Below are 27,531 nucleotides of genomic sequence, written 5' to 3'. Positions count from 1 at the left end.
TCCCAAGTCATGGAAACTCACCACATGTGTAACCTGACCGGCTCTCACTTGCTCAGGGATATAAAATTTGTATCTCCTGGGATAGAATCTCTGCTTCCCACTGGAACGTGAGTTAGCTGTTTGCTCATTTATTGAAATCAAGCTTCATTCCAAAAATGATTTGAGGTGTTGTGATAGTTATGTGGAACAGAATATATTTTTAAGAGGACCAGCACAAATGTTAAGGCTGGTCTTAATTGCCTTAACGTAACTAGAAATACAGGAAAACTTAAGTGTGGCTACTTTTCACAAGCATCTTATTGGTTTGTCAGCCATGGGCAAAAGACCGTGGGAAGTACGGTGAACGAGGAAGGGGAATGCGGACAAAGGCATTGCCCTGGAGAACCTGTAATGCACAGTGGTTATTCCTCACATATGTTCCCACTGCTCATACAATATAAGCGCCCATGACACCCTCGGCTGCATATAACTCCACTTGGTGACCCCTCAGAAGGGATGCTCCCCCATAAACTACTGTCATCAAAAGACGAGGATGGTATGTAAATATTTAGCAAAACAAGATATTCACTGAGGTGTTGTTTATAATGACAAGAGACTAAAAATAATGTATTATTCCACATAATTAGCTGTTAAATCACTCTAGAAGTGTACAGATGCTCATGACAAAGGGCTAAAGTACAAATAACCAGACTATACAATGGGCACAGTTTAATCTTTTTGTAAAAGAAAAATATTTGAGTTGAAAGAAAGATATCAGAGGATTTAATAAGCATAATAACAACTCAAACTTACCAAACGCCTATGTACCAGGCACCGATCTAAGTTCTCTATATACAGTATTGAATCTTTACAACCACCTTATGAAGATCCATTGCTATCCCCCATTTTGCACATGAGGAAACGCAAGCAAAGTCACATCAGGGACTCGCCCAGGTCCTATGCTTAGCAAACCAGTATTTGTACCCAGGCAGGCGGCTCCAGAGTCCAGGCTGTCAGCTGCTAAATTTTCAAAATAGTTACGGCAATTATATCTAGGTGGGAAAATGATGAGTGATTTTTTATTTGTTTGACTGTAATTTCTAAATTTTGTATAAGTTACATTTACTAGTTTTACAGCTTATAAATGTTAGCTAAAATAAAGTACTATGCTATTACATTTCACTATGTCCTTCCTCAACAGCTGTAGAGACCTCCCTCCTCTGTGCATAATTCATCATAGTTCACGGTCCCTTAGTTTCTCAGCCAGCCTGTGAGATGAAGACAAATGCTGCCCATAAGCCCTCGAGTAACCCTAGGTGAATCTTTAACTTAAGTAGGCTGGGAACGTACCAAGAAAATCCTTCCGTACTTGACTCTCTTTCTAAGACCTGAGACCCTGATTCATCATGGTATTAACCTTCTCAGCTCTGATGTAAACACTCCAAATAATCCAGTACATGAGGACCAGGAAGAGATGGCAAAGGACTCTTGATAACAATTAAAGTTCTTTGACAACAGCCTTCCTCTGGGATTCCACAAAGACACTTGCCTGGAGTACCACCTTTCTGATTTCTAGAAAGTCCTTGTCATCCAGGTCTAGTAACTGCTATTATTCCATAGTGTTCAGGGTCAGCCTGTTGAAGAGATGACTAATAATCTGAATTTTGGCATGATGATCTTCATGCTTTTCACCAACAAGGCATTTTCCATGGTGGTTATTTACGTGTCATAATGCTACAGGTATCCTTCCCTGGGTTCTACAAAGTTGGCAACAGTGGGACAGAAATTCCCCAAACTAAAGGGAACTTGCAGAGATATACCATTAGCCCTTTCCTGAAAAATGCTATTCTCCACAACACTTGGCAAGGGGCAAAGAACCCATGCCCTCACCACAGAAGGCCTCATCGCCTTGTTTATAACAGGTTTTTCAGCTCTTGGCTTCACACAACTAGAGAAAATGGATCACCTGGGGATAACAACTAGATATATCAGGAAGCCCAAGGCCTCCAGAATCAAAGACAGTTTCAACCTCATTCCCTATTTATCCTACTTCAGGGACGCTTAGAGAAAAGAGGATGGACTTTGGGGAGACAGAGGTCTTAGACTGGAGACTTAGCTTTTCCACTTAAAAACTGTGATGTTAGGCATGATATTTTACTCCTCGGCGGCTTCTTCTCCCTTTACAAATTGGAATAAATTAAGAACAAAAACTTCCCTACATGTCTCATGGTGTCAAAAGGATCAAATGAGACCATGTATGTGAATGGGATTTTAAAGAGTGAGATTTTTTAAAACAATCCGGAACTTTTATTTTCATTCTTAGAAATTCAGCTCTTATGTAATTGGGTCATTGGATTGACCACCTACCACGGAATGCTCAGGAATCCAACTAGAAATAATTTCACAGAAAAAAGTAAAATTAAGCAAAAAATATCAACATTCCCTATGCCAAACAGGGATAAGCATGGGACAAAGCCACAACAGTCAAAATATGGGCTTTCTGTCAGCCAGAACTGGTTTGGATTCAACTTTTGCTACTGACTGGACATCCAGCCTAGAGGAGTTGAGTAACTGATCAAAGTCTTGATGTCCTTATCTGTAAAATGGAAGCATTCATAGAATATCACATAGAATTGTGGTGAGGATTACATAAGACAAGGTTCTGTAAACCTTAGCATAGTGCCTGGGGTGCTGTAAGCACTGCACCAATGATAGCTACCAGGTGGCTCTGGGGAACAGAAAGAATAAAACCCTGAAAAATGCTGTCTCCAGCAAAGCTAGGCAGCCACAGCAAAACAGGCCAGGCTGTTCAGTTTCAGCATTGACGAAGCCAACTGGAGATGTGTACAAGGACAGAATCTCTGCCTGGAGCTCCATTACAGCATATGTAAACTCTTCACTTCTGATAGTTCAGAATCAGAAGTTTTTAACAGAGGCAACCCTCTTTATAGCTCTGGGGTTTTGCCTTCCCAACTTGAAGTGATCTGGTAATGGTATATGCTATTTGCACATGGTACTGGTTTTGGAAATACTGAACTATGTCTGTACTATGTGGCATGTGGTATGAGCTATGAAAGCTACAAGTCATTGATGACATGGCACAGCAGCAGCTCTAGACATGGACAGGTCTGGCAGCTGCTCAATCGACCAAGGAGGCAGAGAGACCCGGGCATGTGCAGCATCACCCATTGGGGAGCGCAGCCCTGGCAGGTCCAGGCCACAGAGCAGGTGGTGCCAAGAACTCAGGTGCTGAGGGTTCAAACCCCGCAAGGAGCACTGGCTTCCAAGTGCATCGCAGCCCAGCAAGTCAACAGCACGTTCAGCCCTGCTTCAGCGAGAACAATGACAGGGCCCTTCTGACAATCAGTTTAATGGGAAAGTTGGTGGAAGGATCCGATGCCGTCCCCTGTGTCAAACCATGTCTCAGAAATGAGGGTCATTTAGCCAGTGACAAGGACACTCTAAAAAATGTCCAAAAATCAACCCAAAAATGACGAATTAGAATAAATAAATTGTGCCATAAATATTATCATGTAGTTAAGTTCTATGTGCATGTGTACATTTGTTTAGCAAATGAAGGTGTCTATACATTATATATACCTATATATTAATTTACATTATCACCACTTACTGAATATTTTAGTATTGCTCCTGATACCATCAAATCAATGGGTACAGTATTTCTATACCCATTTTTCAGGACTTTGATGGGAAAAGCAGCCCCAGCTCCTTCCCGAGCTATGTGCCTATGGGACAATCACAGACTCAGGGCCTCAAAGACTATAAAAACAGGGGAATGAATCAGATGATTACCTAAGTCCCCTCCAGTTCTAAAAGTTCCCGACACTTTCAGCATTATTAAAAGGCCACCTGTTAAATGAGTACTCCAGGTTAGGTCCTCTGCTAGGCAGTTTCCACAAACTACTAACCCAGACCCTCCCAACTAAGCACAGTGATGGGGGGAGTCCCAGTGAGGAAACTGAGGCGTTAGAAGCAGTCATGGCAGGATGAGATTGGACCTACGTTTGGATTCAAAGCCCCTGCACTTACCCACCTCCCCATCCTGCCTTCTTTCATGAGGGACTTCGTCTCTCATGCCTTCATTCTCCCACCTCGCTTTGCACCTCATCCTAGGATTCAGAAGAGTTTGGTCTGTATAAGAATTATTTGTGAATGAGTCTGCTCTGCCCCCTGAGGCTCTGGGTCTTTACTAACAAGGGGCCATGTTTCATGCTTCTTCACACCCTTCTAAAATCTTAACACAGTACCTGGCACACAGTTAAGCACTCGATAAATGTAAGTGACACTGAGCTGCTGTAGAATGCAGAGAGAAGATGGTAGGGATGGCCAGGAAGACCAAACAGATCAACGTTGGCAGACACAGTCTTTGCCTAACTGTAGGCAGCACATATAACCAGATGCTTCCACATTCTCCGCACACTTTTCTGAATTTTTTATGGCAGCCCTGTGTCTTCCAGCGCCCACTGAGCTCGCTTAGGAGATGGGGATTTCATGAAACTCAACAAGAGTTTTATTGTACAGAAGACTAATATTTGATCAGAAGACCAGGGAGAAATTTCTTTCCTGAAATGACCCAAGGCGTTAAAAAAAAATGGTAAGAGTAGAAAGAATCAGAAATGTAGTTAAAACGAAGACCACACTGGGACCAAAATTGACCTATGTAAAATAAAGGCCACTAACAGTGGGCTGGGGAAATTCCAGCTAAATGGATGTAACGTATTTTATACCTTCAGAGATCATCGGAACCAGGCCATAGCTGCCAATCCAAATTCTAGACAATAAAATCTCATATAAAATATATATGGATATTGCTCAACATGATTCAACAAATATTTTAAGTATTTATGGTATGCCAGGGAAACAGATCTATGTAAGAGATCTTTATTCTCCAACACTGGGGCCAAACAGAGAGGTTCATCATTATGAAATAATAATGATCAAATCTATTTAATGAGATCAGAACCCCCCCAATGGAACTCCGAAGAAACAGAAAGGGCTCTGCCCATCACATGGCCTCTCCACTCCAGGAAGTGAGGGATCATCCAATTTTTTTCTCTGTGGTCTATCCAAAAGGTCAGGGCTTAAATCGCATTAGAGGGACTATGACCTTTCCCTCTAATTACTGGCCTTGTTGCCTGGAACAGAGAAAACGTCCTCATTGTTATCTGACCCTGTGTCCAGATGGAGGACACAGATTACAAAGGGCTGATGGCCTTCTTAAAGAATACCGCAAAGAAAAATATCAAGCAAAAATCTTCTTTCCAGCATTTCAGTTCCATTTAATGGGGAGAAGAGAAGACAACAGAGGCCTCAAAGGGTGATTGAGAGAACTAATGTACTAGTCCCTCCAAATAATACCCAGATACACATAGAAAGGGAATCTTAGGAAAGCGCTGTGTTTGTTATGCAAGTAAACGCTAAGACATGCTTCTCAGCCTCCTCTCCTTCCAACAAGATTGTCTTCTCTTAGCTCCTCCTAGACAGAAATTCTGGAGCTGCCACTGCAAGCAGACTACTTAGAGAAAGATCCAATTGTTTCGCTCCAGAGGAGCAGCAACTACCATGGATGGACAGTTTGTTGTTTACAAGGTCAAGGTCAATATGTGTATACTATACACTACACACAACACACCGTGGTACACATCTGCCAAAGAAGCCTTACTACATGCTAAGCACTATGCTCGGAACATACAGTACCCCACACAATAAAACTGAAAGGTAATTTTGCTCTTAATTTTCAGATAACGAAACCGTGTCTGAGAGAGGCAGTTTCATTCACTCAGGGTTACTTAGCTAGGATATACAAGTATCTGCGTGATGCCATGCATGTTTCATTTCATCAGGCATGGCCTGGTACATACAGTCACAGAAGTGCAATCCTACTCAAACTATAAGAGGAAGCAACCCAGATGCATAACATTTCAATACTCATGGGATATCAGCGATGTATTCCCAGCCTCTGGTGGACACACCAGGAAGATAAAATGATTTTCCCCAATTATTGCTGTGATTAACTTTTTATTTTATTTTATTTTATTTTTTTTAGCTGAGCCATCCTGCTACCTGTTGGCAGCTCAGCAGCAGCTTAGCAGCAGCTCAACTCGGGCTGGGACTCGAACTGCTGTTGCTCAGAGCTCACACTCTTGAGCAAGCTCTTAGTCAACTGAGCCACTTGGCTGGCTCTGTGATTAACTTTTTAAATAAACAGCTTTATTGACATGTATAAAACTGACATATAATAAACTGCACGTATTTAATATGTAAACATTTGATAAGTTTTGATATATATGTGTGGATGTATGTATACACACACACACACACACACACACACACACACCCCTTTTAACTCTAAAGCCTGTCTCCCTCTCACCACATCCTTGAAAAGAGCCCAGACTGGGCGAAGAAGAGACAAACACATGAATCACCACTAAATGCCATCCCCGGTCCCATAGGGCTGTCCACCTTGCCATGGCCATTCTCTGCAAAGTTCTGTACTGTGCTAAAAGGTAGGAGCCGGGCTCAGTTACTCAGGACAAGTCAGAGTGAAAACTCCACGCAGAACCACATGTCACAGAGTGCAAGGGAAAGATCAACCAATAAGCAATAAAGAATCCTGGGATTTCAAAGCTGGAAGTGTAGTTGGTCAAGAAATCTTCACGTACGTGTGTGTGTGTGTGTGTGTGTGTGTGAGAGAGAGAGAGAGAGAGAGAGAGAGAGAGAGAGAGAGAGAGAGATTGTGAGGTTGAGGGGAGAGGAACGAAAGGAGATACAATTCTGGTTTCTATTTTTAAAAAGGGTTTTAAATCAGATTTAAACAAACATATTATATGTATTTATGATGTCATATCTTGTTACATAACATTATATATAATATATATTTTATTGTGTAATGATACAATACATATATAATACAGAGGTCAGGCATAGGAAAATTTGGGCACATCTAAGGACATATATTGAGAGCATTCAAGAAAGAAAGCAAATGGCTTAGAAAAGAGGATGGGATTGGGAATGACGGGAGAAAAAAAAGAAAATTTGGAATAAAACCAGAAAGCAGCCTTGTCCCATGTACAGACCACAGGCAGTATGATTAACTAACTTCTCTGCACCTTAGTTTCACTAAAACCAAAGAAAAAGGAATTAAAACAGAGAAGAAAATAAAACTAGAGTAACAAGGGTAACCACGGTTAACATTTTAGAGAACTCTATATCCTTGCATTTTTAGTTCTGTGTTTTCATATATGTGCACACGTAGACACTGTGTTCTGTGAACATACACAGAAAGAAGATCATACTATATATAGATTTGTACCTGCCATTTTTCCCACTTAACACTGAAAAGTACCTTCAGAATCATTAATATTTTTTGTGCAGCTGCCACTGCAAGTTTAAACATCTCTCACAGAGCTGCAACGTAACTGTGAACTGATTTTCTATTGCTCAGACTCACCAAGTAATGTGTGTGTGTGTGTGTGTGTGTGTGTGTGTGAGTGTGTTGCACATGCACGCACATAATGTGGACACGTGTTCAGAGGACCTTATTGTCACATTGACGATAGGATGCAGATGGCTGGAAGTAGGAAAGAAGAAGGCTTTACGGAACAGGTGGCATTTGAGTTGTAGTTTGGGTAGAAATAGTCTACAGGGCATTTCAAGCTGAAGGAGGAAAGCAAGCAAAGGCCAAGAGACCACCAAGTCGACACCAGACATAAACAGGAACAGGATCATAACTAGCACCAGTTAGAGCTGTACTAGGGGCCATGCTACAAGCACTGAGAGGTGACCATCACCGTCTCCACTAAACAGGTGAGGAAGGAAGGAAGGAAAGGTTCTCAATTGGTGAGTAATTGGCCTAAGGCACCATGCTGGAACCAGGATATCATGCTGCTTCCTCAGCGACCTAGAAGGAGGTAGAGGGTGTGTTAGGAAGAAAAGGAGGGGAGACTGGGAAGGTGAGCGGTCCTCAGATCCCAGAACGACTGAAGGTCAAGCTAAAGAGTAAGAACTTTCACTCACTCTCTCTATAACTGCTTGTGGGATTTGGTTGTCACACTGACATAACAAATGACAAAAAATGATCATCAACAGATTTCCAAGCTGTTCGCAGAGCAGATGAATATGAATATTGCCTCCGACGTGCGGGGTTCCCCAGGGAGAGCACACCTTTCAGGGCATATTTCCAAAGCCAGAATTCCATCAGAGGGCACCTGAAGGAAACTCCAAGGCAGTACCTTCAGCATCTAATTATCAGATAAATGCATCAGGAAGAACCCCTGACAGGCAGTCTGAAGTAAGCTGTGCCAAGCCTAAAAACGCTCAGGGAGGTGAGGCGGTGAACTCAGAGTGAGGACATATGCAAATGCTACCTAAACAGGGAACGCAGAAACACTGTGAAGGCGAATCCTGAGACAAACAAAAAACAAAACAAGACAACAACCAAAAAAACCTACAGCCAACATTTGGAAGCAAATCTGCTACCTAAGTGCAAAGAGAAGCCACAACACGTCCGTGTCACTGGTGTCAAGGACAAGGTTTCTGGCGTGGACTTGGCTTGTGGAGACACTCTCATAAAGGTCTGACCACCACTCTCTGGCATGGGAAAACCAAACTCTGAGCCAATTCAGTCAATGTCAACAACTGGGGTTGGCTGGGCCAGATGTGGGCGACTGCCTGGGTCTGGCCTCACAGCACACAGCAGACATGCTAAATCTCAAGGGCCACCCTTACCTGCTGGGGTGTAGGCTGGTTCCTCGGCTCTTTTCAGGACCCCTCCATTCAAAACAGTGACCCGCTCCTGCCTCCCACCCCATGTGTTACTTGTGCTAAAAAGTCTCAACTCCACAATAAACATTCCTGGAGAGCCAGGAAAAGAGAAGCAGCATTTGGTGCCTGCCTAACGTGGCTGAAAGGACAGAGGCTTTGCAAACAAGCAGACCTGGATTCATGATACTGACCTTCCTTCCTTACTGCCTCTGTTAACTGTGGGCAGGCTAATTAATCTCTCTGAGCCGCAGTTTCCTCCACTGTAACACGGGAGCAGATATCTGCCTTCCGAGTATGGGATGAGGTTTAAACGAAATGATGACAGAGAAGCATCTGTCATCTGGAAGGCACTTATAAATAGGATGTGCCTACGCATGCCTATCTTCCTATTCCCACGTGGGGAAGTGAAGGAGATCTTACAGGCAAAACAACCATGAGAAAAGGAAAGAAACCATGAGAAAAGGAAAGAAGCAGGCTCTTGGGAAGGTCTGCGTCTAACTGCCACATTCTTCCATCGATTCAGTGGAAGGCCGCTTCCTATCTATAGACTAATGCAGTCAGAAAGCCTAGGATACCTTCCTCACAGAATCATCACAAAGGTTAAATCCACCATCTATAAAACCGTACTGTTAACATTCACAACTTCGTGGTAACTTAGCGGTGAAGGTGTATGTGGTGGCACTGAATTAACTAGAACATTGCTCACAGTGGATCGCCAACTGGGACTCTGAAATCCTTTCCATGTCTGGAGATTTTTTATCATAGGAGGATTGGAATGATACAGAGATCAGACATCCAGGAGATGGTCCTCAGAGGGAAATCCTCATGTGTGATGCCCGAGCAAGGCTCACCCAGCAAAGGAAGGGGTCCCTCCCTGGCTCCCCCATGAACTAGCTGCTCTGGATGGCTTTCTGGCTTAATTATGTTCCAATAATCCTGACAAGGCTGGCTATGAATGATGACAGTGGAAATCCTAAAATAAAACAAGATTAATGTTATGACCTCAATCTCTGCGTGAGGGCCCATTAATTGGAAATCGTGGACTTAATTGAATTCTGGGCATAGCACCGCCAGCTGGATTAAATTTTCTGAGACCTATTTCTTCACCCACATGAAGATAACGGAAACGCACCAATGACAACGGAGCCAAACACTGGCTGTTGCTGAGGAGGCAGATAGTTGATTATTTCCCTGGCATACTGGTTACCAAGCCATCGGAAGAGCTTGAAGTCATGCTGTGGAAGGGCCGCCACCATCATTTCTGCCTCCTTCCCTGTCTTCTGCAAGCTTAGGGGTGCTATGCAACCACGCTGGATCTCAGATAATAATTACTAACTGAAATATTATATACCAACATACTAATATATATTTACACACACACACACACACACACACACACACACGCCCAGTAAGAAGTAGCCATATCAACATCATCCCATTTTCACCACCACCTACTATTATGAGGAACCTGGAGAGGGAAGGGGAACAGAAAAGGCTGTGTGGTTTCTCTTCTGCAGGCTACAGAAATGGCACCACCGATGGCACAGACAAATCACTGTACACCCAGGGCCTCCCTGCATTCAAGGAGGCGTCTGCCTCCGCTTGGCACTTGGAAGATGCAGATTCCAATATGACTCTTCTATTTCCTGCGGTCTGGCCTGTGTGGGTCCGTCTGCTCTCGGCACAAAGACTCACAGGTATGAATCCTCATCCAGAGCTGAGGGATGAGCATTATGGTCACTAATAGAGGAGAAAGGAGGGGACTCTGAGAGGGTGGGTAATGTGCCTAAGGCACTGACTACGGTGCCTATGGAACCCGGGTATGATGCTGTTTCCTCAGGCAGCTGGGAGGCTGGAGAGTGTGTATTCTGTGTTAGAGAGGGAGAGAGGGGAGACGAGGGAGGTGAGTGGTCCCAAAATCCCAAAGGCTTGAAGGTCAAGCTGACCTTCAAAGGAGTACACAGAGTTGTTTAGAATGACTGGGAGGGGTGTGGGAATGCTTTTTTTGGGAGCTGTAACAAGACGAAATTAATTGAGAATGAGCTTAGTGAAAACAGAGACAGTGCTCGACTTACATCGTATCTGTAGCAAGCACCGAGCAGGATGCCCACCCGGGTAAAGAGTCCAGAATAGGGCACTGAATTCAACTGAATTAAATCTGTGTAGAAACCACAAGTTCCATTTCAGCCTTAAACCAACTGCAACTGCATTGAAACACTGCAAGATAATAATGGCAATAGCAATCATTTATTAATCACCTTACGAGTGTTGGGAACTGGGACTATGAGCTTTATATCCATTTTCTCATTTAATCCTCACAATCATGTTGCCAAATTAAGTTCTATTATCCCCCTTTCTCAGATGAGCTAACTGAGGATCCAAGAGACAAAGACAGTCACACAGCCAGGGCCCTTTTCCGGGTCTGCCTCACTCCCATGTTCTTCTCATGGCATTTTGCTACTACACACACACACACACACACACACACACACACACACACACACTAGTTAAAAGCGTAAACCATAAAGGGAAGCAGTCAAGCCCAAAAGCACTGCTGCTGGACAACAGAGAAGACAGATCCTGGTCTGATGTCTGCTCTGTCTATGATCTAAGGATATTTTAAAGACCAGACACTAAGGAGAAAAAAACTGCTAAACATCAGTTACTGGGAAGGCACAAATGAATGAGAACGACTTTCTGAGACTGTAACAAGCAGGAGAGGAAAAGCCCAGGCTGAACTATGCTCATGGTCCCTTGTGCGGAGCTGGTGGTCACACAGAGAGGGCGGCAGCAGTTGAAGATGCTCTCTACTTATATGTGGAATCTGAAAAAAGCCAAACTGATAAAAACAGAGTGAAATGGTGGTTACCAGAGGCTGGAGGGTGAGGAGATAGGAGAGACATTGTTTAAGGGTACAAAGGCTTACAATGAGTGGTAAGTCCCAGAGACCAAATGCACAATATTGTGACTAAAGACAACAATATTGTGTTATAATAATCAAACCTGCAGAGGCTGGATCTTCATTATTCCAACCACAAAAAAATAATAATAATAATTATGTGATGTGCTAGAGTTGCTAACTACCGCTACAATAGCAGTCATACCATAATATATAAATGTATCAAGGGCCGGCCGAGGGGCGCATTGGTTAGGAGTTGGCTTGGGACGCCAGCTCTGAGCAGCAGAGCCCTGGTTCGGATCCCACATGAGGGCCAGTGATGCTGCGCCCTCTACAGCTAAGATGGTGAACAACAGCTCGATCTGGAGCTGGGCTGCCGTGAGTTGCTGGCAATGGTGTAGGCTGCAGTGGGGCTGCAGTGGGTTGCTGTGAGCTACCATGGGTGGCTGGCAACCTGCATGAGCAGCTGGCAACTGGCGTAAGCGGCTGTCCAATGGCCAGTGACCGATCTGCCTCAGCCAGGAAGAGCACAATGATCACAATACCAACATGGGCCAGTGAAGCAACGTTTTCCNAGCCCTGGTTCGGATCCCACATGAGGGCCAGTGATGCTGCGCCCTCTACAGCTAAGATGGTGAACAACAGCTCGACCTGGAGCTGGACTGCCGTGAGTTGCTGGCAATGGTGTAGGCTGCAGTGGGGCTGCAGTGGGTTGCTGTGAGCTACCGTGGGTGGCTGGCAACCTGCATGAGCAGCTGGCAACTGGCGTAAGCGGCCGTCCAATGGCCAGTGACCGATCTGCCTCAGCCAGGAAGAGCACAATGATCACAATACCAACATGGGCCAGTGAAGCAACGTTTTCCACAACCAGACTGAAGAACCAAAGGGCAGCAACTTGTCTGTTCCCCTTCCCTGATTCCCCAACACTGTTCTCTCCCCCAACTCCCCAATAAAATCTTTAAATAAATAAATAAATGTATCAAGCCAACATGTTGTATGCCTTAAATTTACATAATGCTATATCAAATATATTTTTTAAGTATTTTGAGGTGTGATGAAACAATATGGTAAATGTTTAAATAAAAAAATTTTGTTAAAGACACATGGTGTCTTTAGTAGCGCTGCGGTGGCTGCCTCAATATCCTGCATCATTTTGACTTTGGGGAAGAGCCAGAAGTTGCACGGTGCCAGATCCAGTGAATAAGGTGGATGAAGACAACTGTAATGTTTTGATTTGACAGAAATTGCCCTATGCCAGAAGCAATGTGCGACATGGAGTGTTGTCATGATGGAGGCTGAAGTAAAGACACTCACGAAAGAGGACTTCCAGAACTACTTCAGAAAGTGGCAAGAACCATGGGATCAATGGCAATGTGCCTTTTACCGTCATTAATTTTTTTATGTAAACATTCACTGTACTTTTCGATCATACCTCATATTCTTTCTTGAATTAGCCTCTTCTTGCTGCCCAGTGCCACCCACCCTATAGGCCCATGCAGCCTTGAGGGTCGGCAGCTGCTCGGACTTTGATTCTCGTGTTTGTCAGCCACGTGCATAAGCATTTCAGCGATGGCAGCAGAGCACAGGAGAGGAGAAAGGGCAAGAGCTTAAAGAACCAACCCACGAGTATGCTCTCCATCTTCCCAAAAGAAGCATTCTACATGCTTTGCAAAGCTGCCCGTTGTCAAGTCCCTTTAAGGAATAAAAGCACATTAGTGCTGATAAACCCAGGGTCACAGCCTTCTTTGAGAAGGAAGGCTACCAGCTGACAGAGCTGATAAGTCATTAGCACGGTCTGGTCTCCCTTGGTACCTTTTAGATCCCAGATAACATGATCAGAGCTCATAGGCTCTAAGATCATGCTATCTGGGATCTAAAGACAGGCACCGACAGCCATAAAATAGGGTCTTGATAAAGGAGGGACTACACCAGAGGCTGAAAGCAGGTGATCTTCCATCACAAGTGATGTGTCCTCTGCAAAACCCAATGAATGGCATAAGTGGGTTGGGGGATACATTTTTAAAGGTTTAGTTTCCTTTTTTAAAAGGAGGAAATGGGGCTACAGCTAGCTTGTACAGAACCTTTGTATATGTTGGAATAGGGTGATTTAGCCCTTGGGTAACTGATCTCACTCCCACTCGACCCCTTGGACAAGCCCGTCTGTGTGTAGCATAACTGTACAAGTAAATGAAGCAACCTGGGGGCGGGAGGGGCAGCTATTTTCATGGGGCTCCCCTATATGCCAGGTCCAAGAGAGATACTTCACAGTCACTGCTTCGTTTCAGCCTTACAAGGACCCTGCAAAAAAGGCTAAGTTGGTCCCACTTTCCAGATGCCCAAATGAGGCTCAGGGAGGTTACACAATCTGCCCAAGCTAAGAGGCTTGGTGAGCAGTGGTACAAGGCATTCCCAGGACTGAATGCCAGTCCTGACTCCAGAATGCAGAGGTGCCACTGGATCAAAATGCCTTGGGGTTGCCTGTTTAAAAATGCAGAGTTCCATATTTTTTCTGACTCAGAATATCTGAGGATGGGGCCCAAATTCTGCATCTTTCATCATCCCCTCAGGAACTTTTGATAAACAGGGAAGTGTAACAACACAGCCACAACCCTGCACCATGCTTCCTCACGAGAATACGCAGTCTTAAATGGAGATGGCTGGGGGTACAGGGGTAGCTACCATTTGCAGAGCACTTTCTATCTGTCAGGGCCTTCCCATATGCTATCACATTTCATCCTCACAACAACCTGTTGAGAAGGATATCATGATGCCCATTTTACGAAAGAGGAAATTAGGGCTCATGAAAGTTAAATACTTCTGGAAAGGTCACAGATCCGATTGTGAACCAGGTCTGCCTGACCCTGAATCCCATGCCCCTTCCCTATCACATTCCTCATTTCCCGTTTGACAGGGAGAAAGCAGAGGTCTCAGCATCATTGCCAACAGCGCATGGGTGGATGGGCTTCAGAGCCCCCAGCCTCACCCAGTATAAATCAGGCAGCAGAAATGGCTATGTCCTGGGGGCGCCCAACTCTTCCCACAGCAGCTACTGTCACTGTGCTTCTTATAGGAATGGAGCCTGGATTTGCCAAGGACAACAGGAGCAGCGCACGAGCGGGGCCACCATCCTTCTGCCCCACATGCTTCCATATTAGCATCCACTCCCTCCCAGGCACGAGTCCTAGCATTCAGGTACAGGCATTATCCAACCCATGAGGGTAACACCAGAGCAGTTCATGTGCCAAGCACCTGGGTGCCCTTAAGCAGATGGCTTTTCCTCCCTCTCAGGGCAAAGTCTCTTCCTCTGTGAAACGAGGAGTGCAGTTAGGTGCTCCCCAAGGTCCCTTAACACTGGGTGACTCCATGATTCACAGACTCTATAAAATGTGAGTCCAATTGTGATGTATGCGATTTGCTAAGGGGCAAGGTATTGCGAGGAGCCTCACCTGGGCATGACATTCTAACTGCCACTAAGGGCAGCACCAGTCAAACAAAAGCATTCAAATCTCCATCTAGGCTTCCATTTTCTATTTCTGTCTGGGGAGCCCTGGTGGGTGAGGGCCGTTACATAACAGGCTGTTCAGCTGTGGACTCCTTGTCCTCTTTCCCTGAACTTGGCATTAATCTCAAACAGGATAGCCACTCCCCACTCCCTGGTTTCCCATTTCTGTAACCTTTAAACATCTACGTCTTGCCTTTTTAGCTGATATTAAGCTCCTAGAAGGCAAGCAAGTGGGTTACACGAGGCTGCATACACGGTGCAGAGCACAGAACTGTGGATACAGGGATATAGTAAGTATATTCTAGTATTTTGCTACTAAAAATAACAACAGTAACTAAAATCAGCTAACATTTGAGTGTCTACTATGTACCAGGCATTGTTCTAAATGCTTTACAACTCTATGAGGTACATATTATTGCTATCTTGTATTTTGTAGAGGTGGAAATAGATATACAGAGGCTATCTTACTTGTTGAGATCACACAGTTAGGAAAGGTAAAACGTAGACAGTCTCCTACACCATTTATTAAATGAATACACCTAGAGGACAGTTGGGGGTATGCACCTTCGGCATCAGACAGGCCTGGGTCAAAACTCCAGCTCAGCAATTTACTAGCTGTTTCTTTAGATAAGCTGCTTAAACCTTCCTGTGCCTCAGTTTCTTCATCTGTAAATTGGGATAACAACATCTATCTTGTGGGTTATTCTGAAGATCGGAGACAAATACCTCTAAGAGAAATTATTGGGTTGTCAGAAAAGTCATGACGCATTGTTGCAATGAAAAACATAGAAAAAATAAGTCATGACTTTTCCGACAACCCAATAGTATTATGCCTGGCCTAGTCAGTTACTCATGTATATACTGAACTTTCTACTCAGTCAAACACATTGTTCTAGATGGTAGAAAACCAGAAGCAAGCACGATCCCTGTCGTCAAGCTGCTCAGTCTCCGGATCAGACAAACATAAAGAAAAAGAGTAGATACTGTATGGGAAGGACAATGTTACGTACAGGATATCACTGGAAAACAGAGAAGAGCACCTGGGAACAAGGAAAGCTGAACAGTCAGCAAGGAAAAGTAAGGTTAACCAGGACAGATGGGGGAGAGGAGAGGGCAGTCAGGGCCATTCTATCAGGTGATTAAGCTGGACCCAAGGATATCGACCTTGACCCTATTCTCGTGTCTTCCATGTAATCTTTCAGAAAATATTGTCTGCTCAACCTTCAGATTTTATGTGCAGAACTCCTGCTTCTCTAAGACACAGTGGAAGGACATGGGGGAAAAAACATTTTACATATATATATATATATATATATATATATATATATATATATATATATTATACACACACACACACACACACACACACACACACATCTGTCTCCAAAACTACTACCTATGGGGTAGGGAATAAAGTATAGGGGGCAGGGATACACGCTGGATTTCCTTGAATACAACTGCTTTATAGATTTAAATTTGCAACTATGTAAATACATAATTACAAAAACAATCTGAAAAGCAATCCCTATAAAGTGACTGAATACAACTGTTTTATAGATTTCAATTTGCAACTATATACATACATAATTACAAACACCAACTGGAAAGCAACCCCTATAAAGTGAGAGCAAAATGAAGCAAACAAACCCAACTAAGTATCAAATTAATGATATAACCACATAGAGAGAAACTATCTCAAGAGACTTTAAGATACAAAGTAACTGTCTTAAAGTAAATATATCCAGACCCCCCTAACCTCCATAAAAACCTTAAAACTTTAAACTGCTTTGGTTGTCGTGTTGGGGTTCTTATACTGTGACTATGTATTATGGCATTAAGCAAATAAGTAATTGGGGCTGGCCAAGTGGCTCATTGGTTGAGAGCTGGCTTGGGAGCATGAGCTCTGAGCAGTAGGGCCCCGGTTCAGATCCCACATGAACAAGTGACACTGCTCCCTCTACAGCTAAGATGGTGAACAACAGCTCAACCTGGGGCTGGGCTGCTGTGAGTCACTGGTGATGGCATAGGCTGCAGTGGGGCTGCAGTGGGCTGCCGTAAGCTACTGTCAGTGGCTGGTAGCTGGTGTGAACTGCTGTGAGCTGCTGTGAGCGGCCGTCCAGTGGCCGGTGACCAATCTGCCTCACCTGGGTAGAGCACAATGATAATAGCAACATGAGCCAGTGAAGCGACATCCTCCACAACCAGACTGAACAACAACAACAAAGACAGCAACTTGTCTGTTCCCCTTCCCTGATTCCCCAACGCTGTTCCCACCCCCAATTCCCAAATAAAATCTTTAAAAAAATAAAAAGCAAACAAGTAATTATATTGGTGTAATTGAGAACCAGGATTTTCTCAATGGGACAAAAGTGATACAGATGTAAGAGATACAGATGTAAAAGACTGATGAAATTAAGTAAACACACACACACACACACACACACACACAAACCATGTTTCCTAATGAGTTGGAAGTATCATTACTAATCCATGATGTATTTTATCTTTTAAAAATTTTGTTTCTAGTTCTGTCCACTGAAAGGGCTGGACACAAAGACCAACCCAGCAGCAGTGAGAGCCTGTTACACAAAGGCTGCTTTCTAAAAAGAACCAGGGTCTTTTGAACAAAGGCTGATTCTAATATTGGGGTGGAATGTGTACAAGATGAGCCTGGTTTGTGATACCCGAAGGCAAAGAAAGAGTCAATGACTACCTCAGTGTGTCAAAAAGACTCAGACTCCAACTTAAGAGGCTCCCACTGGCCAAAGGTGGGTCCATCTGAGCATCAGTAAGAATAACAACTGCAAATGGATTGAAATAAATATATGTTTACAAACGTGAGTTCATAATAAGATAAAAAGGGAAAGAGAGAGAAAAGAAAACTTCATTAGTCACCCTTGGAAAAGGCTAGGGAACCAATATTTTATTTTTGAGAACTGATAAATAAAAGGAATCAAGTCTTTTTCCAGGCTTTGCTATATGAGTTGCACTTCAGAGTAACCAAATATCTGATGAGGTAGCGTTTCTCTTCATGGAAGTATTCCAGCCAACAAATAAAGAAGGGATGATAAAATTCACCATTTGCAACTCCTAATAAAATAATGGAACTAGGCAGTGATCACAAAAAAACAAAACAAACAAAAAAAAACAGAAAAAACAATGCATTATGTACCCCCAATAAAAATACAAAATTAACTGATGAGACGGTCTTGTAAAAATCTAATCTGTATCTAAATCTGATCAAGCCTCTACATCTAACTACTAGGGAACACAGGGACAAAGAAATAGGTTAAAGTGCGACCACAGAGATGCAGTCAGCAAAATCCAGATGTTAGTGGAAATTTACAGTGCAAATAACCTGATTTTTTAAACAAAGATATTGCAAGGGGACAAAATAGAGATGGAAAGGAAACAGGAAGATAGAACTGAGATATGTCAACCAACTTTAATGCATGAACATTATTTGGATCCTTGTTCAAACTGTAAAAGAGAAAAATTAAGACTCTCACTTAAGAATTAGGATAATCTGAACAGACTGGATATTTGATGATATTAAGGAATTACTATTACTATTCTAAATGTGATGAGGATATTGTGGTTTTCTAAATTACAGTTAACATTCAATATTATATTAATTTCAGATGTATAGCATAATGGTTAGATGTTTATATAATTTACAAAGTGATCCCCCCTATAAGTCTAATACTTTCCTGGCACCATACATAGTTATTACAGTATTATTGACTATATTCTCTATGCTGTACTTTACATCCTCATGACTAATATGTAACTGCCAATTTGTATTTCTTAATCCCTTCACCTTTTTTTTACCCTGCCCCAATTCCCCTCCCATCTGGTAACCATCAGTTTGTTCTTTATATGTATGGATATGTTTCTGTTTTGTTTGTTCATTCATTTTTTAGATTCCATATATAAGTGAAATCATACGGTATTTGTCTTTCTCGGTCTGACTCATTTCACTTAGCATTAATACCCTCTAGGTCTATCCATGTTGTCACAAATAGTAAGATTTCATTCTTTTTTATGGGGCAGTAGTATTCCATTGTATCAATGTACCACTCCTTCTTTATCCATTCATCTATCGATGGACACTTAGGTTGCTTCCATATCTTGGCTGTTGTAAAGAATGCTGCAGTGAACATAGGGATGCATATGTCTTTTCGAATTAGTGTTTTCAATTTTTTTGGATAAATATCCAGAAGTAGAAACGCTGGGCCATAGGGTAGTTCTACTTTTAAGTTTTTGAGGAACCTCCATACTGTTTTCCATAGTGGTTGCACCAATGTGCAATCCCATCAACTGTGCACGACAGTTCCCTTTTCTCCACACGTGATAATGTTTTTAAAAGAGGCCCTTATATTTTAGTGACATGTTGAAACATTTGTTGGGATTTACTCCACAATAATCCAGGAGGCAGGTACAGCTACAGATGAAATGAGATTGGTCATGAGTAGATAATTGTTGAAGCTAGGTGATAGGGACATAGGTTTCTGCTTTCTACTTGTGCTGTTTCCAGTTCCTACTTTTATATATACATTTGAAATTAGAAAGTTATATATACAGGGGGTGCCAAAAAATGTCTACACATGACTTGTATTCATCTTTTGTTATCGGTATACATTGAGTATTACAATTTTAACACAGTTTTTTCCTTTCTTAAAATGTGCATACATTTTTTGGGCACCTTCTGTATTTACAATATGTACAATGTATATATTTTATATACACACATACATATAGATAAAATCTACCTATTCTCACTACCTGTGGTGCTTCCAACCATAGATCTAAGTCACCGTCATTTCTCACCTGAATTATTGCAGTAGACTCAACTGGCATCTTCGCCTCCACCCTTGCCTCCCTGCAGTCTGTCAGATAGAGAGCAACAAAAATGTTCCTTTCAGAAATATGGCAAATCACACTCTTCTGCTTAAAATCTTCCAATGGTTTCCCATCCCACTTACAGGAAAAATGAACATTCTTGCTACGACCTCCAGGCCCTACAGGAGTTGAACTCCGCATACCTCTCTGGCCTTATCTCCTACCTCTTCCTCCCTGTCTCTCTGATGCACTCACTCCACCCTCTATTCAGCATACACCTGCCTCAGGGCCTTGGCACCGACTATCCCACTCTTCCCAATATCCACGGGGCTTGCTTCCTCACTTCCTACAGGTCTGCTTAAACATTTCTTCAGAGATGCTTTCCAGATCACCTATAGACAGTAGCATCCCCAATTTCCTTATTCTAGTTTATTTGTCCTCATAGAATTTTTAATCCTGATTTTTTTTCTATCTCCATCTACTAGAAAAAGAGCTCCATGAAAGGATATAAGTTATTTGGGGCACTGTTTTTTCCAAAGTGCGTGGCTCAATAAATATTGATTTTGACCTTAAGTTCCGAATTATAAACTAGTCAGCAATACTTCACAGACAGTGGGGAATAAGTAGGAACCACATTATGGAATGCTTTTATGTCCATTTAAGACACTCAAGTTTTATCTTGCAGGTGATGAGCCTCAAGATAGATAGATGATGATGATGATAGATAGATAGATGATAGATAGATAGATAGATAGATGATAGATAGATAGACAGACAGACACACATATAAAAACAGGCCTTCAAATTTCAGTTATAGTCATTCTCACCACTTTCACCATTATATTACCAGCAACATTATTTTGGGTGTTTACATGGGATACACATTAGAAGGTCTATCACTTTCTAATTAAAGAACCTGAGCCACTATATTTCTGGTTAGCCACCTAAAACAGTTCTTACCTCCTGGATTAGAATAAAATGTCCGTGCATAAAGAGATATGAACATTCATTTTAAAAAGGCAATCATTTACCCACAAGTTTCTTTGAATAAAAGTGTCCCAAGGGCATTAGCAACTTGGGGTGGGAGAAGTTATTACAAAAGGCTCTATTCAAGAGTCAACAAATTTCTCTTGCTGATTGGCCATAAAAGCCCTAGTGGCAACAAAGGTTTTCTGGCATAGGAGATTATGGGATAAGAATGGGTGATGCATTGAAATCTGAGTCACCTAGCCTCCTCCCCCTGTTTCTACAGGCAAACACCAAGTCCATCCCACGTTTCTACACACCCACTACCACCTAGTACCTTACCTCAGGTCACTTGCATCTCCAGCCTCCTAACTGTCCTGCAAACTGACCTCCTTACTGCCAGCCTAGAACCCTTCTTGTCCTTTCCAGAGGGATGTTGTTAAAATGCAAATTTAATCATATCACTCCCCTTCTCAGAAACTTTTAAGAGCTCCCGGTAACAGGGTTTAAAAGGCCTTGAATGACCCGGGAGCTGCTCACCTCCACAGTCGCACCTCCTGTGTGTCTCCCTACTCTCTAGCTCTTTGTTCCAATCCCAGGGAACCACTGGCCGTTCTCCCAACGGCCCGTACTCTCGCTTTCTTCTGGAATTTTGCACATGCTTTCCTAGGTTTCCTTTGATGTCTTGAGTATTTTTGTTGTCGCCTCTCCAGCAGCAATTCTGCGTGTGTTGCATATATTACATTTTGTGCTTTATCCCAAGAAAAGCCATTCTAAAAATCCTCACATTATTTATCACTTTGCCAGAGGCTGTCAGGCTTAAAGGTTTTGTAGTTTATGTTCTCCTAGTTCTTGTGTCAGACATGATTACATCTTATACTTGCAGTGTTCTTATCTGCCTAGAAAATTTTGCCAGTATAATCTCATTTGGGAGTCTTTTTTTTCTTTTGATATAGTTTTATCATGGCCCTCTCCTAACAGCAAAACTGCCATCTTGTCCTTAATATCTAGTCCAAGAGGTTAGAAATATATCTTCAAACGAATTTGTTACAATGAGTGAATCAGATACAGACATGGCTGAAGCCTAGGTTACTTTGTCAAATAGTTTTTTTATTTATTTCTATTCACATCTATGCTTTTTAAATTTATTTTTCAATTATAGTTGACATACAATATTAGTTTCAGATGATTACATATTTATATAATTTACCAAATGTTCATCCCATTAGTCTAGTACCCATTTGACACCATACATAGTTATTACAGTATTATTGATTATATTCTCTATGCTGTACTTTACATCCCTGTGGCTATTTTTATAACTGGCAATTTGTACTTAATCCCTTCATCTTTTTTCACCCATCCCCAATCCCCCTCCCATCTCACAACCATCACCATGTTCTCTTTATCTATGAGTTTGTTTCTGTTTTACTTTGTTTTTTAGATACCACATATAAGTGAAATCATACGGTATTTGTCTTTCTCTAACATATTTCACTTAGCATAATACCCTCTGGGTCCATCCATGTTGTCACAAATAGTAAGATTTCATTCTTTTATATGGCCGAGTAATATTCCATTATATATATATATATATATATATATATATATCACCTCTTCTTTATTCATTCATCTATCAGTGGACACTTAGGTTGCTTCTATATCTCAGTTATTGTAAATAATGCTGCAGTGAACATAGGGGTGCAAATATCTTTTCAAATTAATGTTTTGGATCTCCTCAGATAAATACCCAGAAGTGGAATTGCTGGATCACATGGTGGTTTTATTCTTAATTTTTGAGAAACTCCCATACTGTTTTCCATAGTGGCCGCATCATCTATGCTTCTTTAAAAAGGTCAAACAACCTACAAATCCTTAATAATTATTCTCAAGGCTCTGCATTCAATACTGTATAATCAAACATAAGGTAATATTAAAGAGTGAAGCTTGGGGAAAAGTCAAATAGTCCTGATGAATTCTGGACTCAGAGACACGATAGAAAGCATTATTAGGGTTAGTATGGAACATGATTCACAGTTATTTCCTTAAAATGTTTCAAATAATACTCATGGAGGAAAATCCCTAAGTCATTCTCTTAAAGTTGGCACTGATGCTTTTTAAGATTTTAAAGCTACTATGCTTTACAGGAGTTATGACTAAAAAGTACAACAGCATCTGGGTTGGAGTCCTGATTCTGTCACCTGTCACTTATCCCTTTTGAACCTCAGTCTCCTCGGCCATCATATGAAGATAATTATACTCAGCTCACAAGGCAGTTGTAAAAGTGAAGTAAAATGATGTTCATGGAAGCACTTTGTAAAGTAAAAATAAGGCATTGATCGTTTGTACTCACCGCCAGTGCCGAAGAACAATGTGATTAGGAGACAAAGCTCATCACAGAACTTCAGTTTTCTACCTAAGAGCCCATTTATTTCACCAAGCTGTTATTTTCATTGTTATTGGAAGTACATCAAAAGGATCTCTGCTGAGCCTGGGCAAATAACAAGTCAGTCCAGAATGTATTATTAAATTCCCACAATTAATTACTGGATTTGTGTTCTTTTTGCTTGCTTTTTTTTTTTTTGAAGAACCTCTTGGTATGTTACAAACCTTAACATGAATAGCTGCATAAAAATCAGATTAAGAACCCAAGTACGCAAACTGGAACCATGTGCAAGTCTGCTAGTGACTGATGGACTGTTGCCAGTTGATGCACATCTGTGAGGCTCTACTCACTAAAAATAAAAGAATCCGCCATTGTTTTCAGAGCAGCTCAGCCCCTCTGCCCACAGGACATCCTTTGAGTATCCTCCAATTTTCTATCAATTCCAGGTTTGGGACTCTGATATAATCATCTGATTTCCAACCCTCTAAGTGCTTGAATGGATTGTAAGAGGAAAGAGTGAGCTAAATATTTTTTATAAACCACTGTTATTATCAAAAACACCACTGCCTTCTTAGCTTCCAAGCCCCTGGGGGGGGGAGCTCAAAAGAATTCTGAAAGGAATACTGTCAATGCGACCACTTTCAAAGGTAAGTTTAGTGAAGTGACAAAGAGGATTCATCAAGGAAATTGTCGCTCCCTCTTCCGAAGATGCCTAAGCAAAGGAGAATTTGATAAGTAGGAAGGCATTACTCCAGCATCGCTGAGGCCTGTCCACAAGTAGCCACTGATTCTCCATTGGGGCAACTGACAACGGGCTTCTGTCTCCTCTTCTGTAACAAACAAACTCTAAGATATATACTCATAAGGCTCAAACATGATATTAGTTTATTTCTTGCCTCTTTTCCATTTTCCCCACTCAGGGTATTTGCTTTTGTTATTCCTTCTATTGGGAACCTCTTCCTGGCTCTTTGCATATTTGATTCCTTCTCATTCTCCACAATACCCTACTGTAAATGCTACCCATTCAGAAAGGTGTCCCCTCCCACCAGCTCTGAAGCAGCCCCCATCACCAACCCACAATTTGCCAAATATTTGTTATTCTGAAATATCCACATTTCAAGTGCCCCTCCAGTGGTCTACATATCCTGATTTGGGGTTGGAAAAGAGGCTCGACTGTAGAGACATGGTTTCTTTATAGAAATGTCTGACCAATCAGAGCCTACAATCTCTAACCAGGCACAGCGAGGCCAGCAAACTGCAGGCCTGGCACCAGGTCTCAGCATATGATGAGAGACTTCAGAACATGAGGAAACAGAGTTCAGGCTGAGAAAAAAAACAAACAAACATGAGGCAGTGGGCAAGTTAAGATTGCCAGCTTGGCATCAGACCAACGTGGAGTCAGATCCCAGCCCTACAGTAAGTTGTAAGTCCTGTCATATCTCTGCACCTCAGTTTCCTCATGCAAAAGGAAATATCCCAAGAAGCACCACAGACAGCAAGATGGAGCACAGCGGCAACAGCCTTTGCCAAATAGTCGCCATGTACTTTTTCTGACCTGAGCTCAGACTCGGCAAGCAGGATATAAGGCCCATCCCTTCAACTTGGGGCTCATAACCTATCTAAAACACTTGCTGCTCGGATTATATTTAGACGTGTCAGGTTACATGAGGAACATGAAAGGGCTTTATGAAGTGTTAATGAGCAACTCCAATTTGTGTGGCATCGAAGTAGAGAAGGCAATGACCTCAGGCTACCAGGGCACCAAAATAAATGGCTGGCAGTGTCACCATGTATTTGCTATGTGACGTTGGGAAAGTTACTTCATTTCTCTTGAAAACCTGATCTGTAAAGTTGGGGATTAATAATAGTGCTTGCCTCCTAGGATTCTTCTGAGAATTAAAGAAGATAATGCATATTTAAGTATTTAACACATATATGGCAAATAAATAGTAAGCTCCTAATAAATGACAGCTGTTTTTACCATTGTGACCTCCTCACCAAAGACTGTGAATTTCAGTCTTTCACAAAATCCTGAGAATTTCTCTTGACTTCCCTGAGAGGCCCAGTTCTGTCATCTTTCCTAGCAATGGAGCTTTATAAGCCTTGGAGGCCAGTGGTTCTAGATTGCGCCTGTTTTCCTAGAGCTGAAACAGGAGGGAGGGGTATGGCAGAGACTGCTATTTGTTAAATCAATATCTATTCTCCCCTTCTTCTTTCTTAAAAATATTTTATATGGTCATGTGACCTCCCAAAATAAAAGACTACATTTCCCAGACTCCCCCTTCAGTGAGACATAACCATGTGATTGGTTCCAACCAATGGGATAAGAAGTGGAAATGAGAGTACAACTTTCAGAGTGTTTCTTGTAGAGAAGAGGTATGCTGGAAAACAAATATGCTTGGTTGGCCATCTTAGATAATGAGAAAGAGAGCAACACCCTAAGGCACATAAAGCAACAAGTCAGAAGGAGCCTGGGACCCTAGTTATTTCAGAGTAGAGCTGCCATTGCAAATCAGACTTTTATATGAGCAAGAAATAAGCTTTCATCTGTGTAAGCCATAGCTTTGATGCCGTTTGTTACATGCAGCCAAACCTATAACCTCATAAACATTGTAGATAATGTGGAGGAAGGAAGAAGAAAGGCAGAATGTGATAGACCCTGTCACATAGTAGGTTTTCATAATTACTTTATTAAGCATCCTAAGACTCAGGCAATCAACCTATATATGGGATATTGAGATCAGCTCCAAAAACAAGACGGACAGTGGCCAGCTGGAGGGTGTCCATACAAGAATAACCAGGGCAACGAAAGGTCAAAAAAAACCATCTCATGAAGAAAGACTGTAAGAGCTAGAAGGAGAAAGGTAAGTCAGAGCAATAGGGTTAGATTTCAAGTAACGCACGGGTAGTAAGTTGAACAGGGCGCCTCTCTTTGCACTCTAGTTTCCTCATCTGTAATAGATAAGACCAGAAAATCATTAAAATCCCTTCTAGCTATCACGAGGGAGCTATAGATTCAGAGGAATTTATGTTGCAACACAGGACAGAACTACAATCCCCCTAGATATAGCACCGAGAGAGTAAAGGGAAGCGTCCCACTGAACATGAAAGATGACTTCCTAGTGATGTTTCTTGTCCAGCAATTGAATGGCTGCCTTCCAAAGTCCAGAGTGACCAGACTGAAGGAGTTCAGTCAGGGGCTAGACAGGTTCCTTGAGGAAGTACTGAAATTTGGGAGGACCATGGAGGCAAACAGACTCGGCTCCTTCTTATAGACTGGTCAGGAAAGTGGGCTTCATATTAGACAGTCCTGGATTTCAATCCAGTTGCCACTTACTTGACTACTTGTTATCCACCATTTTTTGAATCTCTGTTTCCCCATTTTATAAATGGGCATAGTAAAACATAACTTGAAATATACTGTGTTAAAAGAGATAATGCGTGTCCAGCACATAGCACAGCGCTCGGCTGAAAGTTGCTGATAGTAGGCAGCATCAATTCGCTTTAGAAGTGGAGGAGGAAAGAGAAATGAGAGGACCTCAGAAGAGACCATCATCCTGGTGGAAGCATCAGCAGGCGGAAGCTGGAATCTGTGGACTAGGCAAGTAAGGATTACACAGCCAAACTAAACTAGGCTGGCCACATAAGTGCTGTGAGGTGCCACTCAAAGAGTAGAAGGAAGGGTGTTGGCAGTTGAAAGCTCATCAGAAACTGGGAAAGGGCTGTTATCCAGATTCATCTGCCCATCCAATATTAATTGATTTTCTATGAGCAATTATAAGATGAGAACAGTGCACAATGAGGCAAATACAGAGTATTATCAAGGCACAGAGAAGCAGCAGCTGACCCAGATTTAGAGGGTCAGATAAGGGATAGCTAACTCAAGATCTGCATTATTGAGGCAAAGGTATCAAGGGTGAAGGGTAGGGAGAAAGCTTGAGCTGAGGTTGTTTGAAGGACAGAGGATCCTAAAACCCCTCTGATTTCCGCTCTGAAATTCCCACATTATGTGTGACCAATAAGACTGCTAAATTCTTGGGCCGGCCGAGTGGCGCGTTGGTTAAGAACTGGCTAGGGACACCAGAGGGCCCCGGTTCGGATCCCACATATGAGGGCCAGTGACACTGCCCTCCACAGCTAAGATGCTGAACAACAGCTCAACCTGGAGCTGGG

The 27,531-nt window shown here is 42.3% G+C and overlaps 1 protein-coding gene across 9 annotated transcripts in view; it reads right to left on the bottom strand.

Annotated features, from left to right (window-relative positions):
- The window catches only part of DNAJC6 (DnaJ heat shock protein family (Hsp40) member C6), a 146,915-nt gene that overhangs the window by 54,532 nt on the left and 64,852 nt on the right, over positions 1–27,531 (bottom strand). The window contains exon 1 of one of the 9 annotated variants that reach the window (XM_019646725.1): positions 19,995–20,033. The exons of the other annotated variants lie outside the window; for them this stretch is intronic. The gene's annotated coding sequence lies outside the window, so the exon portion shown is untranslated. Of the gene's footprint in view, positions 1–19,994; positions 20,034–27,531 lie in introns of those variants that run through there. 9 annotated transcript variants of the gene reach the window in all.

The sequence above is a fragment of the Hipposideros armiger genome, unplaced genomic scaffold (genome assembly GCF_001890085.2).
Source record: "Hipposideros armiger isolate ML-2016 unplaced genomic scaffold, ASM189008v1 scaffold_106, whole genome shotgun sequence".
Classification (NCBI taxonomy): Eukaryota; Metazoa; Chordata; class Mammalia; order Chiroptera; family Hipposideridae; genus Hipposideros; species Hipposideros armiger.
The sequence above is the reverse complement of the archived record's forward strand: the minus strand, read 5'-3'. Positions and strand labels throughout refer to the sequence as shown.